This window comes from Aquarana catesbeiana, linkage group LG01 (assembly GCF_042186555.1).
Source record: "Aquarana catesbeiana isolate 2022-GZ linkage group LG01, ASM4218655v1, whole genome shotgun sequence".
Lineage (NCBI taxonomy): Eukaryota > Metazoa > Chordata > Amphibia > Anura > Ranidae > Aquarana > Aquarana catesbeiana.
The window spans coordinates 315711357-315737790 of record NC_133324.1 but is presented as its reverse complement, the minus strand read 5'-3'; positions in this window follow the sequence as shown (position 1 = coordinate 315737790).

The following is a 26434-nucleotide window of genomic DNA, read 5'->3' as shown; positions in this document are numbered from 1 at the left end:
AATTTTAGCGGAGTTCCAAGATGTCGCTTTTTTATTGTCCTTTGTCAACCTGCAATACTTACCTGTTTAGTACAAGCTTCACAGATGGAGACCCCCCTATGGTATACACTGGAGCACCTGTGTGCCCCCCCTAATAAAAATGGTGTTCTTGTGTCCCACACTAGTGCTCCAGTGTCCAGATGTGAAAACAGCTGCTCAGTGTCCTCTCCTTACACAGAATCTAGTTTGCATTTCATTCTAGTAACAAACCCATCTACACAACCAAATATTTTGCATCCAAGTAGGCCCTAAAAAATGTTGGCAAATGCATATGGCCTAAACAATGGTGTTTTAGAGGGTGAAAAAAAAATGTTGGATACGAACGAATAATGGGCCCATGAACATTAAAATTAACATTTTAAACTGTACAATTAAGATAAGCATATGGAGCAGCACGAACGTAATAAACACAAAAAGAATAGGAACACAGCACAACTACTTACTTTTTTGCAGCACTCTCCGGATCTTTCTGTACTGAGGTCCGACCACCGCTTCCTGAGCTGATCTTTCGATCGTCGTACCCCGAAATTTCTGTGCAGACTTTTGACCACTTTCGCCATGATCTTGGCCTTTCTGATATTGAGGTTGGGGTAAGGTCCATACTTCCCGTCATAGTCGGCCTTCTTCAGGATGTCCACCATCTCCAACATCTCCCCAAAGGACATATTTGTGGCCTTAAATCGTCTCCTTCTGGATCGGGACATGTCCGGATCCGGGCTTTCCTCCTCCTCCTCCTCATTGCTATAATTAGCACGCACCTGCTCTGACTCCGCCATGTGCTCTTCACCCACTGCCCCGAACGAAAAGGGGCGGGGAATAGACTAGAAAGAACGTCAGGGGCGGGCGGAGTTACACGCATGCACAGTGTGTATAAAGCGTAACACGCGTGCGTAGTACGTACGATCTGTGAGCGGACAAAGGAGCATTGTACGCGCAGATCGTAAGAACGAAGGTAAGAGCCAAACTTGTGCCTATACTGCTTCTAGATTGAGGCCTATATTGTAACAAGATTAGGAGAGTTTTGTCTGACATTAGGCTTTGTCTTGTGTTGTGTCTTGCAGTGAACATGGATATCTTATTAAAAGATAATGACTTTATGTCACTATTCATTGATATGTTAAGGGAGCTGCCATGTCTGTGGGAGATCAACAACCCACATTACAAGAACCAAACAAAGAGGAAGGCAGCACTGGATAAATTGTTGGAAATTGTGAAGCAGGTGATCCCCACGGCAGACATCACATTTTGGAAGATCTTAATTGGTGGCCTGAGGAGCACTTATGTAAGGGAGGGCCAGAAAGTCCAGGATTCGCAGAGATCCGGAGCAGCAGATGACATCTATGTCCCCAGGATGTGGTACTATGACAGGCTGCATTTTCTGGCCGGCCAGACGGAACCCAGGTCATCACTCTCCAGTCTTCCTTCCATGCTTCCTTCCCCCCAGCTGAGGCTTCTGACGGCCAACCTGGGCCTTCCAGGCAACAACATGTGGAGGAGCCCAGCTTGAGCCAGGTATAGCATTCCTCTAAATAGTTCAGGTTGTCCAATCAATGATGTTAACTAGATGTTAGTTTGGAGTACTAATTTATGATTGTGATTGATAATGCAAAAACTAAAACCATGTCCCTTTTTCATACACAGGGAAGTCTCAGCCAGGAGGTGGCCGGGCCGAGCCGGCTGCCTGATATGCCGGTCCCTCCCCAACACCTGGAAAGAGAAAGTGGCAGGAGGAGGAGTGCCCTAGAGGAGGCTGCCATAGGCCTCTTTTGGAGGGCTACAGAGGCCCTGGGAGCACCACACACCGTGGAGGAGGACATTGCTGCCATCATTGCCTCAAAAATGCAGAGGATGGAGGAGGGACAACAACTCATGTGTGAGTCGCTCATATTGGAGGCTCTTAATAAAGGTATGAGGGGCCAAATTACATCTCAGACACACCTTTGCGAACTCACAGATGGTCCTCCTCCTCCTCCTCCTCCTGCAGGTCCTCCTCCTCCTTCTCCTCCAGGTCCTCCCAGTCCTCCTCCTCCTCCAGGTCCTACTCCTCCTCCTGCCACATCTCCAACAGTACAGCCACAGCCCGGAATGAAGCGTGGAAGGAAGACCAGAAAGTGAGGACCCTGGATCCAGTCTGGTCGGCCAAAAGATGCAGCCTCTTGTGGTACCACAGCCTGGGGACACAGATGTCATCTGCTGCTTTCCGGATCTCTGGGACTTCTGGACCAGACTGCCCTCCCTTAAATATGTACTCCTTAGGCCACCAATTTTGATGTTCAAGAATTGATGTCTGCCCTGGGGGTCCCAGGCTTCGCTAATTTCTCATGTTTATCCAGTGTTGCCTCCCTCTTTGTTTGGTTCTGAGCCCTTAATAAAGGATTTTTGTTTTGAATTATACTTGCCCATGTGTGTTTTACTTCAAAAAGGACAGTTTGTTTGTGAGGATTCAGGTACATATCAAAAATACAATGTGAAATTAACAAGGGACACCAACAACAAACAATCTCCTTGAGATTAAATAATAAAAGATATCAATAACGTTGTGGTAACTTGACACCCAAAACACACACAAAAATAGTCTGGAGTAAAAAAAAAATAACATTAAACAAAGATCAGCCTTGGAAAAAATACAAACATAAAATCTAAACCAAAAATGGCTTTAAAGCCAAAAAAAAAAAAAAAACATTCTGTCAGATGTGACAAATAACAATATATTAAGGGAATCCCAAGAAAAAAAACAAAAAAATAAGTTTGTGAGAAGTGTGTGTGAATATGAGCAGCAAAACTACTTAATTCTTGTCACATTATAAAGAAGAAGAGAGTGCGCTGTATTAAACCATTTTTAACATTGCACCGTGACGAAAGTGCTGTATCCATTGCGAACGCTAATTTTACCAGACCGAGCTTTTCCGTGTCGAAATTTCTTCTGAGCATGCGTGGCACTTTGTGCGTCGGAACAGGCCACACACGGTCAGAATTGACGCGATCGGATTTTGTTGTCGGAAAATTTTATCTCCTGCTCTCAAACTTTGTGTGTCGGAAAATCCGATGGAAAATGTCCGATGGAGCCCACACACGGTCGGAATTTCCGACAACATGCTCCGATCTGACATTTTCCATCGGAAAATCCGACCGTGTGTACGGGGCATAAGTCTTGTAGGTCGTGTTTGGGATAATTGATTTTCACTACTAAAATAATAAGAAAGCTTCTGACAGCACAGGAATCTGAACATACAGTATCTCAGTCCAAAAGCTTTTTTTTTTTAAAGAAACATGACCTTCAAAGTTGGTTTCTTTGTTGGAGAGGTAGAGGCAAAGCCAATGACTCTCTCCCCATTTTCCTTGCCACTGAAGTTTCCCTCCATGTCTAGGTATGGCAATGATTGTACACTTCTTCAGCAAGATCACATTATCTACTTTTGTAAGCTTTTCAGTAATTGGTATTAGGGGTAGAAGTGTAGGCAATACATATACCAAAGGTGTCGATGTTCGTAAGCTTTCTTCTGAAATGAATTATCCGCCTTCATACACAAGTAAACTAAACGATCCAGGTAAATTAGAGCATCTTGTCCATCTTTAGTTAAATGATCAAATATTATTATACTCAGAGAGGGCTTTCCAAAATGAAGTTTTGTTGTACTAGTATAGCTCTTTCAAATCGAATAAGTGAAAATGCAGCACATTCTGTCTCATAGATAGAGGGTTTTGGCTGAATTTGCTGAATTTGGGTGTATCAGGGCTGGCTCAGCCCTTCCTTCTCTGAGTTGGCCGCTCAGCTGTCGGCTAATTGCCAGCTCTCATCTCTCTCCACAGTTAACCAGCTGTTGTGGATCTGCACGTCAGTCCCGCCTACTTAAAGATCTCCAGCTCACTTCATTCCTGCCTTCGCCTTGGTCACATCACAAGAAACCATCTCCTGCGTTCCTGTTTAAAGACTGGCTTTGCTGACATCCCTTCTGGCTCCTTATCCTGCTTGCTGTTCCTCTACTTGGATCCCTGACTTCTGGCCTGGCTGATTACCCGATCTGGTTACTGAACTCTGACTTGGCTAACTACCCGATCCGGTTACTGGACTCTGGCTATGCTTTGACTACGCTTACTCTATTTACCTTTTTATTTTTATTAATAAACAGGTGTGATTTTATTGTACTTCTGTCTCAGTCTGGATCACGGTTTCTGACAGGGTGCCACAAAGAAGCCCATTTTGACAGGAGGTTAGAAAAAATCACAGATGCAGGGTTTGTTTCTATTCCATATTAGTTAAGCCTAGGCTAAAGCCTCTCCAGATATTAGAGAAATTTTATAAGACAACATAGCTTATTCAAAAGGGACATTTCACATCTGTAGCTATAACTACACCTGACACTAATTAAAAAAACCTAAACAGAAGTCTGTTTGTAACTGTTGTCTGTTGTAACATGGAGATTGAGGGATTCATAACAAAGATGATGCCAGAACATGATTAGCCGCAGGAGCAAGAACCACTGATTAGGCAGGGGAGAAGCTGCAAAAGTCCTTAAGGTGGTTTGCAGCTGATCTAAACCATTGTGCTTATTCTTGAATGCCTTAATAGTATGACTCCTGCTTAACTTCTGTAGTGCCTTCTTGGTGATACAGATGTATTAGGCAAGGGTATATTAGTGTAATCCTTGGGTCTAAGGTGTATCTTGTCTCCTTTGCAGCCCTCAGATTTACCCATTTGGTAATAGCTAGTGAGTTGGCAAGCACCTAAGTTGAAGCACCAAATTATCAGGTAAGATAGTAACCTGTAAACTGGCAGAGGTTGTGGCAGATATTATTAAAAGGCAGGCACTGAGCAGCACAGATAGCATTCAGGGTGCCACACATTGAGGGGGAGGGGGGTCCGGCCAGTTCTCAGAGCCGGGACAAGGCAGTGGTGGGTGCAGGAGTTGCTCTGTGTTCGTGTGAGTCGGCAGCTTGTGTTGTTCAGTGTCATTGAGCTCACATCAGGCTCTATACTGCCACCTCTGGCTGCTTCATTTATGTGCGCCCCTCGTGTTAATGCCAGTAATGTATCTTCATAGGGACATGTGGAATCAAGACCTGGGACAAGGAAGACCACCTTGCAAATGGGGTCTGTGAGTACAAGGGAGGAGGCTGTTTGTGTACAGGGGGGTAGAGCTGTGTGTGTGTTTACAGATGTGTGGGGGGGGGCTGAGTGTCTACAGGTGTGGGTGTTTGTGTGGGGGGGGGCAGCTGAGTGTCTACAGGTGTGAGGGGGGAGCTGAGTGTCTACAGGTGTGTGGGGGGGGTGGCTGAGTGTCTTCAGGTGTGTGGGCTGAGTGTGTACAGGTAAGAGGGGACTGAGTGCGTACAGGTATGAGGGGGCTGAGTGCATACAGGTGTGTAGGTGGGCTGAGTGCATACAGGTGTGTAGGTGGGCTGAGTGCGTACAGGTGTGTAGGTGGGCTGAGTGCATACAGGTATGAGGGGGCTGAGTGTGTACAGTTATGAAGGGGGCTGAGTGAGTACAGGTATGAGGGGGCTGAGTGCGTACAGGTATGAGGGGGCTGAGTGCGTACAGGTATGAAGGGGGCTGAGTGCATACAAGTATGAGGGGGCTGAGTGCATACAAGTGTGTGGGTGGGCTGAGTGCATACAGGTGTGTGGGTGGGCTGAGTGCATACAGGTATGAGGGGGCTGAGTGCATACAGGTATGAAGGGGGCTGAGTGTGTACAGGTATGAGGAGGCTGAGTGCGTACAGGTGTGTGGGTGGGTTGAGTGCATACAAGTATGAGTGGGGGCTGAGTGCGTACAGGTGTGTGGGTGGGCTAAGTGTGTACAGGCATGAGGGGGTTGAGTGCGTACAGGTATGAGGGGGCTGAGTGCGTACAGGTATGAAGGGGGCTGAGTGCGTACAGGTATGGGGGGGGCTGAGTGTGTACAGGTATGAGGGGGCTGAGTGCGTACAGGTATGAGGGGGCTGAGTGCATACAGGTGGGTGGTCTTCTTAGTGCGTACAGGTATGAGGGGGCTGGGTGTGTACAGGGGGGTGAGCTCAGTGCGTACAGGTATGATCAGTGAGGGGGGGTGCCAGATATAGAATCCGCTCCAGGTGCCAAATGCTCTAAGTACGCTCCTGGTTGACACTTTTCCAATTTGTAGCAAATTTGCGTGGCATGTCTCTAGCAAGAGCAAAGTTGCAGTGGTGAGTCTACAACAAGAGCTCTGCAAGTCTACAGCTTGAAAATTCTGCCACATTGACCTCTGTGGTGGGATGATTATTGCACAACATAACTGAACCAGAACTTGCAGCAGACTTGCAGAATGGTTGCAAAGAAAGTTGATCTGGAGTCATGCAATGAGGACTTGCTGCAATTGTGCAACAAACTTGTGAAGCCTGGCAAGTCTAGCAATAGGTTAGCAAGTCATTTTCAAACTTGCAGCACAATTGCTTGCTATCTGGGATAGGATACATATGGAGACTGCCATAAGACCTGACCATGTGGTTAGAGTGCCAGTAACTGATCATTAAAGGTAAAGTTCTTGTGCCCACTTTGTTTAAAATCACAAGCAGGTATATCACTGGGTGACACTAAGGCTCCATTCACACCTGAGCGTTTTCAGCTCATAAAACGCTCATAAAACACCCCAAAAAACGCCTGAAAAATGCCCAACAAGCAAAATCCCTTTCATTTCAATGTCACCTGTTCACGTCTGAGCGTTTCACCACCTAAAGTAAAACGCCTGAAAACTGCCTTAAGCTCAAAAAAGAACATGAGCTTCTTTGGGGCAGATTACAGGGGTTTTTCTTCCTTTTACATTGGTGACTTGTACAAAATCACGGCAAAAACGTGGCAAAAAACATGGTAAAAGCGCGCGACTTTGAAACGCTCAGGTGTGAATGCAGCCTGAGTGACAGTTTAACATCAGGAGTGAATATGGAATATACATTTGCCTCGTTTGGCACAGATAATTGGTATGGCCTACTTTTCTGTATTATTCAGCAGTATTCTAATTTACATTGGTGAAAATCCTGAAGCAAGAAAAGCATGGAAAGAAACAAGAAAAAAACTGCCGAAATATCAGTCAAAGCTTTCAAAAATTATTGGCTGATTTTCTCAACACTCAACAGACAGATACTGGTTGTATAGAATCTCTATTGCCTTGGCTATAATGTGCCACAGATTTTTTGACTTTATGTAGTGATTGCAGATTATTAATGAGGCCATCATGGACTGCTTCATGCTCTGGAGATGTGGATTCTGACTAGCCAGAGAAAAAGAAGAGGCAGTATTGTGATGATAAATCGTTTGAAGAAAACTTGCAGCAAGCTCCAACAACACAATGCAATGTAACATTTACAGACTATATGAACTTCAGCTATCTGAAATTTAAAGTGAACCTGTTCTTTATTTGCTGACCCATTATTTTTCCCTGCATTGACAATACACAGGTTGCATTTTCCGCCCCTTTCTTTTAGTCCCCCCAACCCCCTAAAATGATGTTAAATACCCAGTACTTCTGGGTATTTCGTGTCCCCTTCCTTCCACAATACATTGTGGGTGAGCGGTCAATCAGCAGTCCCAGACACTTTTACCTGTCAATATAAGCAGCAGGTAGGAAGAAGGAAGCAGGCAATTAGTTGAACATCTTCCTTTGCCCTGCATAAGTAAAGAACAGGTTTACAGGTTTAAAGTGGCAGCTTAATAAAGTTTACAAGTGATCACTAATTGATCTATGACCTCTAATCACAATGACTAAGAGCATCTTCAAATATTAGTAGATTACTGAAGCCATATGCTCTTGAGTACAAATGTCGGCAGACACCCAAGCCAACCTGTCCTGAGTGATAAATGCCCAGTCACACCCCAGCCAACCTGTCTTGGGTGACAAAAGTTAGTATACACTTTAGCAAACTGATCTTGAAGGACAAATGTCAGTAGAAACCCCAGACCACCTGCTTTGGGGGACAAGTGTCAGTAGATACCCTAGGCAAGTTGATTGGCTGGGTAAGAGTTTACTGTCATATGGTTATTATTCTTCTGGCATTAGGTTATGGTGGTGTTTGCTTAATGCACCAATATTGACATTTAGGTGATGCAGTTTTTTTAACTTTCAATATGTTTTTATTTTATTATTCAAATTCAAATAACAAGACAATGTCATAGAAAGTATATTCAATAAACAGTAAACCCTACCCTTATCCACAGATCCCATATCGCATCGAATTTCTTGGTATTGTTGCGGAGAATACTGGTGAGTCTATCATTAACCATGATCCAGTTAAGCTTATTCTTCACAGAGTCAATAGTAACCATCTACTGCTTCCAGTATTTAGCAATAGTTATTCTGGCAGCCAAGATTATGTATATGATTAGCTTCAATGATTTTTTAGGGACTCCTTCAGGAAGTTTTTGAAAAAGTGCAGTTTCCAGGGATCTACAGATATTAACCCCTGTCACTGAGTACACCAGGTTGAATATACAAATCCAAAATCTAGTGATAATTGGACACTGCCACCAAATGTGGTACATCGTACCTACCTGGCCACACCGTCTAAAGCACTTGGGAGATGCAGGGTTTTATAATTAGCTTCAATTAGTGTTGTGTAATGGATACTTTAGATAAAGCATAAGCTATATCTTGCCAGTCAGGTAATTCAAAAGTGATATTCAAATCCAGCTCCCATTGAGTCATGTAGGGGAGTTTAGTATTCGGGTCAGTAAGAGTGGCATATACTGTAGATATTCGTCCCCATAGGAGGTCCTTTGTTTGACAAGATAATTCAAAATTTGTAAGTGTAATGCCCCGTACACACGGTCGGATTTTCCGACGGAAAATGTGTGATAGGACCTTGTTGTCGGAAATTCCGACCGTGTGTAGGCTCCTCCATCACACATTTTCCATTGGATTTTCCGACACACAAAGTTTGAGAGCAGGATATAAAATTTTCCGACAACAAAATCTGTTGTCGGAAATTCTGATCGTGTGTACACAAATCCAACGGACAAAGTGCCACGCATGCTCAGAATAAATAAAGAGATGAAAGCTATTGGCCACTGCCCCATTTATAGTCCCGACGTACGTGTTTTACGTCACTGCGTTTAGAACAATCGGATTTTCCGACAACTTTGTGTGACCATGTGTATGCAAGACAAGTTTGAGCCAACATCCATCGGAAAAAATCCTAGGATTTTGTTGTCGGAATGTCCGAACAAAGTCCGACCGTGTGTACAGGGCATAAGTGTCACCTATCCTAAGGAGTCCCTTATTGAGCCACCATTGAAATAAATGGAGTCAAGCTGGGGGAGAATTCTGTCTTACAGAACAAAGGGGCTAGCGGGGTATGTGGGGATGATAGTGATCTACGATGTTGCACCCTGTCCCAAACCGCTAGGGAGTGAGACAGGGTGGGGCACAAATTAGGGGGGGGGGAAGACAGTTTGGCAGCCACATTAGGGAGCCGATAGCAAAAGGGTGGCATGAAAGAGCTTCAATAGAGACCCAGAGGGGCGGAGACCCCTTAGCCATTGTGTAGGAAAGTTGTGTTATTTGAGCTGCTTGATAGTAAGCTTGCAAATTAGGGAGGCCAAGCCCGCCACATGATTTTGAGGCATGTAATGTCAGTTTGTTCATGTGAGGTTTTTAATTACCCCAAATAAAGAGGAGAACATTTGATTGTAGTCGTTGTAGATCTCCCCTTGGGACTTCAATAGGTAAAGTTCTAAAATAATAAAGTATCCTGGGTAGAAATGTCATCTTAATAGAATTGATTCTACCGAACCAAGATAAGGGATAGTCTGCCCATCTTTGAAGATCTTCCCGGAGTCAACGAAAGAGTGGGGGATAGTTAGCCCGATACAGAGTGTCAATCTAAGACGTCAGTTGAATGCCTAGACATGGAATGGAGTTTGATGCCCATTGGAAATTACAGGTAGTTCGTAATTTCCGTTCTGTCGAGGGGGGCAAGGAAATATTAAGAGCCATCATTTTCTGAGTATTTAAAGCGAGCCCTGACAGCTGGGAAAATTGGTGAAACAGAGACAGCAGAGTAGGTAGAGTGACTTCAGGATTAGTAACATACATGAGGACGTCGTCAGCAAACAGAGAACATTTATGTTCCTGTTGTCCACAACATACTCCATGTATTTTAGGGTGGGATTGAATTGCGATAGCTAAAGGTTCAATTGCTAATGCAAAAAGTAATGGGGAAAGTGGGCAGCCCTGTCTTGTTCCACGTCGAATAGGAAATAAAGGAGATCTATAACCCCGAATGGAGACCTGGTCCGACGGATCGCTATATAGTGTTTGTGCAGTTGTACATTTTTGGAGGAAACATGTTTGTTAATCAAATTAGGCATAAAGCATCCACTCCATCACTTGTCTTTGACCAGCTTTACTGTATATAAAGGATGCCAGGAAGTGGGTACACTGGATGAAGACCAGGGGAGCCCCGAAACACATCAACTGAGAAAAACCTAGATTGCAACATATAATATTGCTCTTAAGCAGTTAAAAAAAATTTCTATACAACCTGTTTAACAGCCATTCCCAGCAAAAACAAGTATTCATAAACATATTAAGCCACGGCCAACAATATCGTATGTTGATCATGACCCCGGTTTTAGCTCTTGCTACATGTCATAATTCAGGTGCTATAATAAGCAGGGGAGAAAATGCAGCCTCTGGATAGATAGATACTAGATAGATAGATAGATAGATAGATAGATAGATAGATAGATAGATAGATAGATAGAACATTTTCACCTTGTTAAACAAAAAAGAGGTTTCAATATACATCACTTTACAGTAGATTCACTTTAATTTATATGCAAGGTTCTGGCTTTGTAATTGTCCCAGTACTGAATGCACCGATTTCATACACAGTAATTCTAGAGCAATTCAACATTTATTATGGCTAATAGCTTCAGGCTTAATGGCAGGGCAGAAGCTTGTTAAGGTCTATGCCACCGGGGATTATATTTTAATTACACACACCTGTGAGAGACTTATTTTCGATCCTGTTGACTCTGTGTACGTCTGATCCGGGTGATGTTAGAATAGGATATGTGCCTCAACGGATTGTTATTTAACCTTAATGGCCCAGACTTTGCCCTGGCAACAGTGTGAATATGTTAGTCAAATAACAAATTCACTCCACAATACTTGCTGAACCCTATAGAGGCCAACGCCATGAAGCATTGTAAAATGCAGGACTGTGCAGAATGCCATAAAACCTATTAACAACACTGATCTGTCTACAGTAAACTAAAACATTTTTGGAAGATATGGTTTGCTGTATTTTCCCTGCACCTTGTATTACCTTACTGAACAACAAACTGGGGGAGGGGGGGTGGTTTACTAAAACTGGTGCACACAGAATCTGGTGCAGCTGTGCATGGTAGCCAATCAGCTTCTAACTTCCTTTTGTTCAGTTAAGCTTTGACAATACAACCTGGAAGCTGATTGGTTTCTGTGTATGGCTGCACTAGATTTTGCACACTCCCATTTTAGTAAATTACCCCCTGTAGTGAAATTCTGACTTATCTTTTATAAAAGTTGAGAATATGCTTTTAAGCCCCTCCTCAGACCAATGGGTTGCAGTAACATATGCTAAAAAAACATGTAATTATAACACACAGTACTACATGGCATTCTGTGTGGTGTGTTGTAGTGCCAATCAATTAAAATGGCACCCCAATGCACAAGTACAGTAGGTTGCAACGGACCCCCATTACAGATCACCGCATGCTTTGTGTTGTGGTGTGCTGCATTCAGAAACCAGTGCCGGACTCATTTGTTTTCAATGTCTTCTATTGGTAGCTCATTCTAAGTTAATGTGCTGACTCTTATACTAATCTTAAAAAAGTAAAAAAAAAGTCCCCCCCCCACAAAAAAAGCATTAATAACTGCTGCTTCCACTGCCTGCCCAGCTGAACTCTGCTGTGTTAAAGGGATAAGATTGCTGTAGAATCTCCAGCATCTGGCACACTTCTGGGTGTATCTGAAATCTGATCCCCCTCTGCACACTGTAGTTCCTTCCGTTAGTCCCTATGTCACTATTGTGTCCTGTAGTAAATGTAGGGGTTGGTGGATAAACCCACAAAAAGCAGAGGGGGACACCAACATACCACGCTTTTGGAAGTGTTGGGCGCAGAAGATTTTCAGCAGTTTAGGTGGCTAAAGGGGTAATTAATTATTATATATTCTTTTTTAAATAACCATAGAGTCTCTTTAAGGCATCAACCCCATCAACTAGTTTTGGTTGGAGAGAGAATTTTTTTTTACTAAAACGCACTAAAAAGAGAAGCAGACTCACGCGAGCGTAGGGCTCTTTTACTATTTTTGAAAAAGCATAAAGACCCCTTCACACTATGCCATTCAGTTGCAGTACTTGAGCGTGACGTCAAACAAGGGTTTTAGTCTAAACAAAATCCAGTGACAAAAATGATTTGAAAATAATTGTTTTATTTTGTTTGACATTGTGGATTTGAAAGCATTGATTGGAAGTATCAAACTCTCTATGGTTTTCATTTACTAAAACCAGAGAGTGCAAAATCTGGTGCAACTGTGCATGATAGCCAATCCACTTCTAAGGGCACTTTCACACTGGTTTGCTTCAAAACTTCCAGTAAAACGCCTTGCAGCGCTTTTGCAGCATCTGCTGTGCGTTTTTTAAACGATATGTAATTCAAAAACTGCAGCAAAAACGCTTAGTGGGGGCATTTTTAAACCATATTACAGTGTTTTTGAAGAGGTTCCCATTCGTTTCAATTGGGAGGAGCATTTTTGTTTTTTTTTAGCTCCCCAAACATGCTCCAAAGGTGCTGCAAGCAGGATTTTTTTCACTGCAATGGAAGTGCACTGCCCCAGTGTGAACACATTCATTGAACTTAAAGAATTTTTCTTGAGCTTTTCAGGCGCTTTTTTTTTTTTTTTTTTTTTTAGCACAAAAGCACTCCTGTGTGAAAGGGCCCTAACTTTAGCTTGTTCAATTAAACAAAAAAAAACCTGATTGGGTACCATGCAGAGCTGCACCAGATTTTGCACTCTCCAGTTTGACTACATCAACCCCAATGTGTGGGCCTGTATTAATATTATTATTATTATTATTATACAGGTTTTATATAGCGCCAACAGTTTGCACACCGCTTAACAAAATGAAGGCAGACATTACAGTTACATTACAATTTGGTACAAGAGGAATCAGAGGGCCCTGCTCATTAGAGCTTACCTGTAGAAATAACAGAAGCATGCTTGCTACATGATAACATTTTTTCAGGCTGCAACCTAAACATTGCACGTAATTAAACCCACCAGTTAACCTAACTATATCTATATATGCTATTGTCACAAATATATACACTTGCTGAAGCCTCAGTTGAACCATTGTTACTTGTACTTCTGCCGCTAACAATAAAAAGACATAATGAAAAGTGCACTTAACTTACTGTCATATATTTACTGGTAATGATTTTTATACTAAATCAAGCACACCTTTAAGTATTCCCCCGGCATTCCACTGAAGCCTGGGTTTATCTGTGACAGGCCCCAAATCACAGACTGGGACACACATGAATTAAAATCTGTAGTTTTTATCCAGGTTTTGGGAACATTTTCAAGCTGAAAAAACTACTTTCAAATGTACAAAATCTCTCAAAGGAAAACATTATTTTGATTTGGCAAAGATGATAAGGCATGAATATTAAGTCTTAGCAATGCATTACAGCAATTTAGAAGCCATTTGCCTGAAACATCACCCATTAAGGATGGATATGTGGAGTGGATTCAGCTCTTTTACATAAAAGTACAGAGTGACATTGAATATACATTACCAGGGTTAGCTGTGCTGGCATTTAGCAGCCTATCAAAGTGTTGCAGAAATAAGAAAGCACTTATTCATGCAACGCCACGCTATCACAAATCAAGATATGTTTAGCAAACACTTAATTATTTAGAGACTTCTCGATGAGAATACAATTCTAAGCATTCACCTATTAGCATATTGCTTTTTTATGGGATATTAAGTTAAAATAGATGCTTGTGCCAAACAAAATGGTGGAATGTTTCTGTACCTGAGCTGAGCTACAAATTTTGCAAGGAATAAAGCAGGGAATGCTTCACACATGCCTTGGTGAATCATCTACCTGATCTACAAACAACCAGATTGAGCCAGCTTTCCTTAATGTCTTTCTTTTTAGTGTATGCCGTATAATTCACTGTAGTTATAATGAGGTGTTGTTTAGTCGCCACACATTTTTAGATTTTCCAATTCACCAAGCTTTACTCAGGGATAAGGATCTTTATTTTCAGCCATGTGACCTAAATTTTAAGTGGACTCAACTGAAAATAATGCTCTCTTTTCTTAAATTAAGCCTTATCCTTGTGTTTTAGCTTTGTGAATTGTGCCTAAATTTCTAACATAAGCTGGCAGATCTGTGTTTACAAATTCAGTCAGTCATTTGTGTATGAGGCTTCTCAGCAGATAGTTGACATGAGGCTAAATTCACCAAGCTAACACACCAGGTTAAGGATACTTAAAGGAGAAGTCCAGCCTGAGCTTTAAGAATGGGATACAGGAGTGCAATTCGTTTTGCACTCCTGTGACCCATTTTCAGCGGAGAGCGGTCTGAAGTCCGCTCTCCACTGACATCACTGCCATCAGTTGAGGAAGAGCGTCATCCCGACTTCCCAAGTCTGGATCCGCCAGCTGCCTTGATTGATGGCCGTGACGTTAGCGGAGAGCGGATTTTGACCGCTCCCCGCCCCCCCCACAGCTCAGCGCTCCAGTGAGCGTGGAGGATCAGAGAGAAGAGACGCTGACTGACAGTCAGCAGCTCTCCACTCGGGCATCTGTGAGAACAGAGCCATTGGCGATGTTCAGTGGCTCAGTTCTCAGTGCAGAGACAGCGGGGGACAGCTGCAGCATCGGTCTGATGCTCCATTCACCTAGGTATGTATGAATTAAAAAAAAAAAGAAAAAGAAAACCCATACTTCTCTTTTAAAAGTGACTGCTATTTTTTAGCTCCGTTCAATGAGGTTTGAAAATTACAGTCACATTGCTGAAAATAATGATCCATATCCTTATATTTAAGTGGTTATAAAGGCTTAAAGTTCTTTACCCTAATGCATTCTATGCAGCATCGGCCATTGGTTCCTACTGCTGTCAATCAAATTCTGTGAGGAGGGATCAGGGGGCAGGGCACACACAGCCCTGCTCAAGAGCAAGCCCGCACATCTGCCCCATAGCAGTCACAGAAGAGGAGGAGTCAAGTGTGGTGGCAGGAGACTCCAGAAGAAGAGTTTCGGGGCCTTTCTGTGCTCATAGAGCAGGTGAGTATACAAGTTTGTTACTTTATTTAAAAAAACAAACAAACAAAAAAAAAACACTTTAAGGCTTCGTGAATTGAGCCTATGGCTTTTATCTGGGTTGATTATGTACTGCAGTTCTTGACAGTGGATGGAATAATTGAGGAGGTATCTCAATGTAGGAATTATTTTAGCTTTGGGCCTATTTGGATCCATACAAGATAAGCAGCAGATAATTGCCTTTACAATGGAGTCTCCGTAGATCTGTGTTAAGTCACAAACTTTCTGACATTCTGACTGTTGCTGGCCTTCACAATGCTAGTGCTCTGGCTTCTACCACAGTATTAACTCCAAATCACCTTTTTAACATGTGCAAAATTAGGGGATCACTTCAATTTCTTATAGAAAAGGGAGCAACTGACTTTCACTTGCAAGAGATTTTTCAGCACACCAAAAAGATTTTGGACCAACACATGTTATTGTTTTGAATCCTTTGATACACTCATAATATACTGTATTAGGCCTGGTACACACTACAGTTTTTTTTCATGCAACTCCGTGGGTTGCATGAAAAAAACCTGACAGCTTCGATCAGGAGCCGCTGTACTAACCATGCAAGGTTAGTCCAGCGATCTCCCCCCGCTGAGCTGTTGTGATCTGAGCTGTTGTTATCTGAGCTGTTGTGATCTGAGAGGAGATGGGCCCCCACCGGAACACTCGGATCGGGAGTCAGTCGGCTGCTGGTTTTCCAGCATGCATGTCCAACAGAAGCCGGCCAAACGGCTGGCTTCTGTCAGACAGACTGACATACTCACAGAATGTCAACTGGTATTTTTTGTACCGGCAAATGTCTTCTGACATTCTGCCCGTGTGTATGGGGCTTAACTGTCAGCAATGCATAGAATTTTCCTTGTCAAAAGAAGTTTATTGAGTATACAATGTTATAAAGATACATAAAGTAAGTTTACAAGGATCTATAAAGTAAGCTCATTGTTTTACAGTAGGGTTTATATAGGTAAATATCATGAAATTTCAAATATTAAACATTGGGTTCACGTAAACCTAAATTAAAGATATATATCATTTCCTTAGTTACTTTTGTAGGTATTTAAATGATTTATACCTACTATACATATTGTTTACAAGTAGAGTATATATAGGTCAAATAAATTCTGATAATGAGCTTTAATCGTAAGGTGGAGAAAAGGAAAGAGAAAGAAGAAAAAGGGTTGAAAGGTAGAGGTATGGTCCACAAGGTTGTCCCGCTCGTCAGTTTATTATTCTTTTTAGTTCTCTTTGAAGCCTTAGAATGGGTAGCAATGCATAGAATTTTCATCTATGCATTCATTATAGGGAAAAGGTTACAGACAAGTAGGGGCAGTGCAGGAAGCCTTCCCTTGTGGGTGTGGACCTGCCAGGCCCCATTCCGCTTCTCTGTAGCAGACGCTGTTGACATCTTCCTTTCTGCATCTGGGAGGTCCACCATTGTCTCAGTTGTAAGTGGCTCCGGTTGGGTGTGCCCCCACTGGGCCTGTTGCTCTTAAAGAACTGTACTACAATACACTGTTATTGCCCGCTGCACAACGCTGCACCTAGCCCACATGCCAACAACAACAATCTAATGCAAAAAAGGTAGAAAAGTCTAAAAATGCAACAGAATGGTTTTCAATTTGGAGGTATGTTCTACATTTTGTATGCTAGTTTATCTAAAGTACATAAGCCATGGTGATTTTGTACAGAAGCTGCAAATCTGTGCATCTGCCAGACATAGAACCTACATTCAATCAAGAGTGAAAGGCAAGAGTGTCAGTGAGGCAGCAGTCTTCTGTACTCTCTGGGAGGCCCGGGTCCAGGGTAGAGGTACGTATCTAGGGGTTGGACTAACATTTTTACATTGTAGTACCAAGGGGGACGAGTGGACCTAAAGCAAACTTCGAGTTAGAATTTGACTTTACAGCAACCTGTAAAGATTGTACTCTTAGTGATAGTAATCCACCACTTGAATGCAGAAGAAGGCACATTTCAGAAGTTCTGCTGCAAGTAACTTTAGTTTTGCTCTAGAGCAGCCTTTTTCAACCAGGGTGCCTTGAGGTTTCTTCAGGGGTGCCTTGGCAAAATGCCTAAAAAATTATCAAAAATTGTATTCAAGCCAGCAGGTGGATCAAGCCTGCCTTTTAGTTACACAAAGCCTTTCTAGACACTAGCATCCCAACAACCAATTATATCAGTAAATAAGAAGGATGTCTGTTGCCTCCACAGAATTCTTGTTTGACCCACCTGTGCCACTCTCCCTCAGCAGTGGGGTGACATTAGCTGCCTGATGGAGAGAAATTGAGGGAGAAGTGAAACATTGGAATACTAGTCAGCACCAGTGTGCAAAAGTGTATTTGCTTTGGAAGAATAAATCACCTCTAATGCTGAGTGTGCTACCTGTAGATGTTGCTGCATTATCTAAAGCTATTAGAATAGTTTTTTACATTTTAGAATGGGGTGCTTCGAGACTGGTGCTTTGACATTGTCTATAATTTTAAAAGGTGCCTCGACTGAAACAAAAAGGTTGAGAAACACTGGTCTAGAGTACCCTAAGAGACCTTAACATTTAAAACCTGGTGCACTCAGTGTTGTAGATATAAAATCCCAGCATTGTTTTAACATTAAAATCACTACTGGCACATTTAATAAGCGATACGGTGACCTATTAAAAAAGACAGTTACTGAGAGACTGCTTTAAACTGGCTGTTGATAGGGGAATTTACTAAATCAATAACAGCTATGCTAATACAGTTAATCTATAGTAACAAAAAATGAATCTAACACGTATTCTTCTTGCCACAGTGCTGTAAATGCTTCATACCAGCCCCATATTATACTGTATACGATCTTATAAACCCACACCCTATGACAATGGAGGTGAAACGTCATGTTTTATCCTCCCACATCCTTGAGAGAGAGCGCAATCAATACAAGGCTATGAAGAGGTCATGGAAACTTAAGTCCTATTATATTAAAATAGCTTTCCTCTACCATTGGAAAAATGCACACAATAATGAATATTGCCTAAGGCAAGTTAATTGCTGATGAATGTTTAACTATCTGAACCTGAAATACTTGTCTTAGAGGAACTGGCTGTTGTCTTATAGTACATCATATGATTTTGAGTTTTCAGCATCAACAATTTGGCACATATGCTTCAAAGCATTCATCATGTTACATTCTTAATGAGACAGTATTTTTGCCAAGATTGTATTTATTGCCATGTTAGCAAAAAACACATTGCATTGACAGTATACTTAAGGGTTACATTCATATTGGTAGACCACTGTCACAAAAGTATTGTATTCTGATAATTGTATGTAACTAATACACGTGATGATAGCATTTAGTGTATGTATATCTTTTTAATTTTTATGTTGCATGCCTGTGTTTGGATTTTCCTTCACATTTACATACAGACCAAGCTGTGTAGCAAAGGTGGCACTGACAGAGGATAGGGCAAACTGGTGTATATCAAGTAAACTTTTGTGCTTATCTTAAATTGCCATGGTTCAAAGCTGAACTCTAAGCAGACAACTAAATACACAAATGAAATTCATATAATGTAGGCATTTGTCCTGCTAAAGGATTTGTTCCCCTGTACATCCAGTCCTAAGATTTACACAGCCCCATCCCAAGGTGCAGCCAGGTAGATGACAACACTTTATAAAGGACACAGTTATGTCCTCACTCTACCTCCTGCATGCTAATTGGACAGTGAAATAGAAGCAGAAGGCTGATGAGGCCATCTCTAAACTCACATTGCTTGCGCTCCTCCTATTAGCTTGTTCCTTGTTAGCCCATTGTATGCAGCACACCAGATTTAAGCCAGGTACACACAGTCCCGTATGTAAGTCAGTCTGCCGGAGGAGCATGCTGGAAAACCAGCAGCAGACCGACTCACAATCAATGCTCTCAGCCAATGGCGGACAGCGCTGATCGGAGTGTTCAGAACACAATAGCTCAGCGGGGGAGATCACTATACTTACTTCGCAAAGTGAGTACACCGGCTCCGACCGGAGCTGTCAGGCTTTTTTCATTCAACCCGCTAGGTTGAATGAAAAAAAAACTATAGTCTGTACCAGGCTTTATTCCTGCAGCCCCTCCCTTTTCCAGTCTCAGTCCTGCCATCAAATTCAGATTCTTAAACTAGTGGCATTTAAAAAAAAAAATACATTTATGATTTATCTATAAATACGGAGCTACATTAATTTGCGTCTTTTATATCTGCCTAAAGGTCAGCTTTGAAGTGTACCTGAAAACACAGGGTCACTAAGGAAGTATTACATACCGGTAATGAAGAGGCGTCTATAATACCTAACTGTTGCGTGTAGTGGGGGTAATATACAGTCAAATAGTTGTAATGGGTGGTGAGCAGTGAAGCGACAACAAGAATAGAGGTATGTAATTCTTTACATGTTATCCTGTGCTGCCAGGGTGCTTTTTTTTAAAAAAAGGTGGTGCTACTGTAGCAATGGGCAAGGGCCATGATATGGATTGATTTTACATGTTACGTTGAGGTTAAAATAAATCTGATATGTGAGAAATATTGAAGCTGACTTTCATTGGGAAATGCTAGTATCCTGACTATTATGCCGTGTACACACGGGCGGACTTTTCGACCGGACTGGTCCGACGGAACGAATCCGTCGGACAATCCGACCGTGTGTGGGCTCCATCGGACCTGCAGCGGACTTCTTCGGTCGAAAATCAGACGGACTTTAGATTTGGAACATGTTTCAAACCTTTCCGACGGACTCGAGTCTGGTTGAAAAATCCTCTTGTCTATATGCTAGTCCAACGGACGAAAACCGATGCTAGGGCAGCTATTGGCTACTGGCTATCAACTTCCTTAGTTTAGTCCGGTCGTACGTCATCACGTACGAATTCGGACTTTGGTGTGATCGTGTGTAGGCAAGTCCGTTCGTTCGAAAGTCCGTTTGACCTTTGATGCCGAAAAGTCCACCCGTGTGTACACAGCATTATACTTATCCACTAGCTTCAAAAATTTTCTCAATCATTGACCTGGAACAGGTGTGAGGATCAGGAGAGTAGGAGAAAAGTGAAATGTTCTTATTTGCATACATGTTCCGGTTTAGTGACTCAAAATTATCAAGAGCCTGTTCAGAGCGTTCTGTGCGTGTTTCCTACACCTCATTCAAAATGTACTGGGTGTGCAATCTTCTGTGGCTGTCAGTGTATTCTTGATCACAGCCCAAACACAGATCACAAACCCAGTGCATTTGCCTGCCCTGGATTACATGGTACTGCAGTATCCCACATAGCAAGGATCACTTGCCACAGATTTGCGGCAGTGTTGAATTGTAAGTCTGTTAACTTGTTGCACATTTTCACTGGCAAGTTGTACACTTGCGGAGCACTTAGAGCCAGTTCACACAGGGGCAGCACGACTTGCAGCGCAACTACCTTAGGCGACCTGCACGCGACTTCAGTGGCGGCTTGCAAAATGACTTCTGTATAGAAGTCAATGCAAGTCGCCTGAAGTCGCCCCAAAAGTAGTACAGGAACCTTTTTCTAAGTCGGAGCGACTTGAGTCGTTCCTATTAGAACGGTTCCATAGTACAGAACGGAACGCAACTTGTCAGGCGGCTAAGTCGTCTGACAAGTTGCCCCTGTGTGAACAGTTTTACAATTTGTAGCAAATTTGCATGGCAAGTCTCTAGCAAGAACAAAGTTGCAGTGGTGAGTCTACAGCAAGAGCTCTGCAAGTCTACAGCATGAAAATTCAGTCACAGTGACCCCTGTGGTGGGATGAATATTGCACAACACAACTGAACCAGAACTTGTAGCAGACATGCAGAATGTTTGCAAAGAAAGTTGATCTGGAGTCATGCAATGTGGACTTGCTGCAATTGTGCAACATACTTGTGAAGCCTGGCAAGTCTAGCAATAGCTTAGCAAGATATTTTCCAGCTTGCAGCACAATTCCTTGCTATCTGGGATCATGCAATCCAGTTGTAGTGTGTTTTTAAAAGTAGTGCAATGCACTACTTTTGGCATGATCCAGTGTGATTTAAGCCCTTTCAAATGTTTTAGGTTGGAAATCGCACTACACTGAATCACACTGAATCACACTGAATCACACAGGAACGTAAACCACATTCAGAAAACCAGGAAAACGTATTCTGTTAGGTTTTTATTTCAGTCTCTGACCCTATTGGAAAATTCTCACTCACTTCCGGACCCTGTGACATACAAAGCATAGGTATACCTACAATCCATCCCTTCTGTCAATAGCCAGTAAGTTGCAAAATGAGCAAATGAGTACTAATTTAAAGGGATTTAACTATAATATCCATAGAAAGGTTTAGTGTGTTATGACACTCATTAGGGCTTCATCTGTCATTTTCTTTTTGATAGGAAAAATAAATCATAGCACACCAGCTATGTTTTTCACTCTTCCGTCTTTATATACACAATCACCTTTTTCAGTTAGAAGTCAGATTTGCATGCTAGCACTTGCTGATAATACAGAATCACAGCACGCAAGATAGCTCTACACATGAAGTGTTAAAAGATTGTAATTTGGCAATTCTGCACCCTACAACTCCCAAGATGCCTACATTTTTTCTTCTGTATTACAAGCTAAGTGTAAAGTAGTCAGGAATAAAGGGTTAACACTAGATGGATACAGGATATACAGTATATGACTCTGAAGATAGGATCTTCTTGTAATATCCTGCACATAGTTTATATTGATCTAGTGCCAGAGTCCTCTTCTTACAAGTGTATTGTAGATCTTAATGTGGAATTTTTGCATGCAGCAGAATTGCTGCTGTCTTTTTACTTGTCTCATATCTAGACTTGGAATCCTTGTCTGAACATAGCTTACAATCTCATTATAATCTTCATTTTAAAACCCAGCATCTGTTCCAAAGCTAAGCCTCTGCAAACAAAATATATAAAGCAGAGCCATAAATATGACACAACAGTCTGTACATGCAGGTTGTACTAGGGAGAAGACTTTATTTTTCACTAGAGGAGCCGACCGAGATGAAATCCTATTGTCACTGATGTATGCATGTATATTATTGTTTTTTTTATGTATCAGTGACACGGCATCCATATTTATTACAAAAGCATAGCAATGTTCTATGACATGAGACTGGAGTGTTACTGATACTGCATTCATTTTAAGAATGCAAATACCCCAATCTCAGTATAATAACCCCACAACCCAATATAATACACCCAAAAGCATGAGAAAGAATAAAAGTTATAAAAAAAAGAGAGAAGAAAGCAATATACATACTCCCATTAAAGTCAAAAACACTACCCTTGCAGTGTGTGGTGGTGGTGATGGGGTGGGGGGCACTGCAAGAGTAGTTAACACTACAGGATGTGCGGTATAACATTTTACTCCTTGCTCCAGCAGGCTCCAGCGCTGTCCTCTGCTCTGGCTTGTGGTAGGTCCCTCGCCTTCCTCACATACAATACAGGGATATTGACACTGAATTTCATGTGATGACCTGGAAGTCTGAGCTAAACCTATCTAATCCTAAACCTGCTCCCACCCCCCTTCTAAGCCCTATACTTACTAGCCTGTAGAGGAAAGATGTCTATACTTACCTATTCTAAGGGCGGACTGGTCATGTGATTGCCTCCCAATGTCGGCTTTAGGGGAGAGGATGGACAGCTGACAACGCATGCCCCACAGTAAGCCTATGGGTGACATCACCGCCCAGGCATAGCAGTCATTGTCACTGCTCTCTCCTTTCCTGAAGCTGGTAGCTGATGATCTGACCGGGCCAGAGTGCCCTTAGAATAGGTAAGTATAGACCTCTTTCCTCTACTGGCTAGTTAGTATAGGACTAGGGATGGGAGCAGGTTTTAGATTAGCTTTAGCCCGGGAGCTTGAAAAGCCAGTCAGTTGGAGGCGTAAGGTATTAAACCATTTTCCTCAACCCCTCCAGTTCAGGGAGGAGGGGCACTACTCGGGTAGCTTTTTGCAATTCCCCAAGGTGGAATTATTGTTGAAGGAACAACAGCATGTAATGTAAAGTACTGTGAACTACATATATGCATTATACCTATCTATCCAGCAGGTGGCGCTTTAGTATAATAGTGTGTTATCTATGGTAAGGTAATCACAGGAAGTATCATCCTTATTGTGTTATATGCACTTGTTTATGTTCTCTTCCTGTTTTATGACAAAAGGCATGTAATGTATTTCTCAATGAAAGTAAAGGTGTTCTGCTGCATACAACAAGCTTCCAGCGCATAATGACTTCAAAACTCAGCTAGTAATTATTACAAAATGTACTTGAAAAATTATATTTTTCTTATTAACTGCTTACTGTAGTTATGCAGTTGTTGGAAAATATCAGTATGGAATTGGCATTCTTGCCCCGCAGTGGGTATGCTAGGTTCAATTGAACAATGAATGGGAGTTGCTCAGATCAATTTATAACTAGCACAGGAAAGATGTACATGGTTAGGGCAATACACTAAACCATAAAAAAACATGCATACTATCCAGCTAGTCAACACAGAATATCAGATTAAACCCAGCAATTTTCCTAAAAGCACACGTTTTTGTTGCATTCATATATAAATATATGTAAAGCCATGCTGCCACAGCAAGGCACCTTGCAAAGTCTGCCCCATAGTTCTAAAACATTGTCTTCCCTCCTTCCTTATTCATGCCTTACCCATACAGGTTGGACCTCCTGGCCTGGACCCCCTGTTGGAGCACTCATCTCCACTGCTCCCACACTGCCATCACCCCCCTGGGGCACCGCTACCCTCATAGGGAATCGGATGCACACAGTCTGGGACAGCATACAGGACCAGTGCACTTGCTCACCAGGCCGGACCTCAAGAAATACCAACCCCCCTTCTGGAGACCTGCAGTCTCCTGCCTGCAAGGGCCTTCTTTCGGCCCTCTCCAGGTACCTTCTTTTTTTTTTTTTTTTTTTTTTTTTTCATACCCTACATATCTACTAGCCCTGTCCCACATTGGGGGTATTTTTATAATTCATCCCCCCCGGGACATACCTCCCTACCTGGTGGTAACATTTCCCTCTCACTCTTTTGACTCTCTACAGATTGGAGCATACTTAGAATTACTCTTTTCTACGGTGGCTCTGTGGCGCCCTCTGCTGGGGAGCTCTCTCTCAGGCCGCCCTGCCGGGTTTTGGGTGTCACGGGCCTGACATGGACTGGGGGTGAACGATCCGTGGAGGTCCAGTGGTGTGTCTTTTTATCCCCCGAACCAACCATACCCCCCCCTTTCTTTTGAGTGCTTCATTGGATACAATGCAGTAACACATGCCCTCCAAGCAACATAATATGGTTAGTACCTCTAATGTTTCTCACCTTGTACAAATTACCATACTCCCATAGTAGTATAGCTACACTATCCTATGATGTTACCGACCTTGTTGTACATACATTACTGTATAGCTTGTTCATTATTGTCTCTTTAATTTATAGACATACCTCTGTGCTTGCTGATCCCTATCAGACACCCCTGAGGAAGAGTTTATCTCGAAACGCGTCGGTCACTCTGTGTGTGTGTGCTCCATACACACCTGGAGTCCCATGATTGTGGATCTTTTTGCATGTTGTATTGCCATGTTTCCATGTTTATAACTTGTATCCTGTACCTCATGCCTCATCTATTGTACCCCCTATTTACCCGTATCCTTACCCCAATAAACACCCGGACTTTTGCAATCATACCTACATCTATTACACTCTTTATTATACCCTATTACTTATGAGTAGGTGTCCCCTTTAAAGTCCCCTAAGAGGATCAAATTTCCATTTCTCCCTAAAAATTTGGGATGTGGGTCCACCTTACTCAATGGACCAACATCGCACCGCCACCCCATATAAAACGCTCAGCTTAGTACAGTATATATAATATACTGTATATACAGGTGCATCTCATAAAATCAGAATATCAAAAAATTTAAATTTATTTCAGTAGTTCAATTAAAAAAGTTAAACTCATATATTATATAGATTTATTACACACAGAGTGATATATTTCAAGCATTTCTTTCTTTCCATATTTTTATGATTATGGCTTACAGCTAGTGAAAACACGAAATTCAGTATCTCAGAAAATTAGAATATTACATAAGACCAATTAAAAAATTTTAATACAGAAATTTTGGCTTACTGAAAAGTATGTCCATGTACAGTATAGTATGCACTCAATACTTGGTTGGAGCTCCTTTTGCATGAATTACTGCATCAATGCGGCGTGGCATGGAGGCGATCAGCCTGTGGCACTGCTGATGTGTTATGAAAGTGCAGGTTGCTTTGACAGTGGCCTTCAGCTCGTCTGCATTCTTGGGTCCAGTGTCTCACATATTCCTCTTGACAATATCCCACAGATTTTCTATGGGGTTTAGGTCAGACGAGTTTGCTGGCCAATCAAGCACAGTGATACCCTGATCATTAAATCAGGTATTGATACTTTTGGCGGTGTGGGCAGGTGCCAAGTCCTGCTGGAAAATTAAATCAGCATCTCCATAAACCTGGTCAACAGAGGGAAGCAAGAAGTGCTCTAGAATTTCCTGGTAGAGGGCTGTGCTGACTTTGGGATTGATAAAACACAGTGGACCACCACGAGCAGATGACAGCTCCCCAAATCATCACTGACTGTGGAAACTTCACACTGAACCTCATTCAACTTGTATTCTGTGCCTCTCCACTCTTCCTCCAGACTCTGGGACCTTGATTTACAAATGAAATGCAAATTTTTCACAGTCCATGATGATTTGGAGAGCCATGCACCTGTCTATCTATATCTATACATACAGTATGTCAGGTACTCACCAAGGCCGAGTTGCTGAGAGAGGCTCCCCTTGCAGCTGGGCGCACGACACCCTCTGGAAGTGGCACAGCGGGTATCGGGCACGAAGGAGCACGGGTCACCAGCAGGTAGTAGAATAGTTGGGAGGTTCTTCAAGTAGAGGGTGATCCGTGCTGGGTGGCTGACACCTTACTGGAACTGGTTAGGCAGGAGTCTGGAGAAGAAGACTGGAGACGGCAGAGGTTGCAGAGGGTCAAACACAAGGCAAAGTCCGAGAGCAGGCCGGGGGTCAAACACAGGT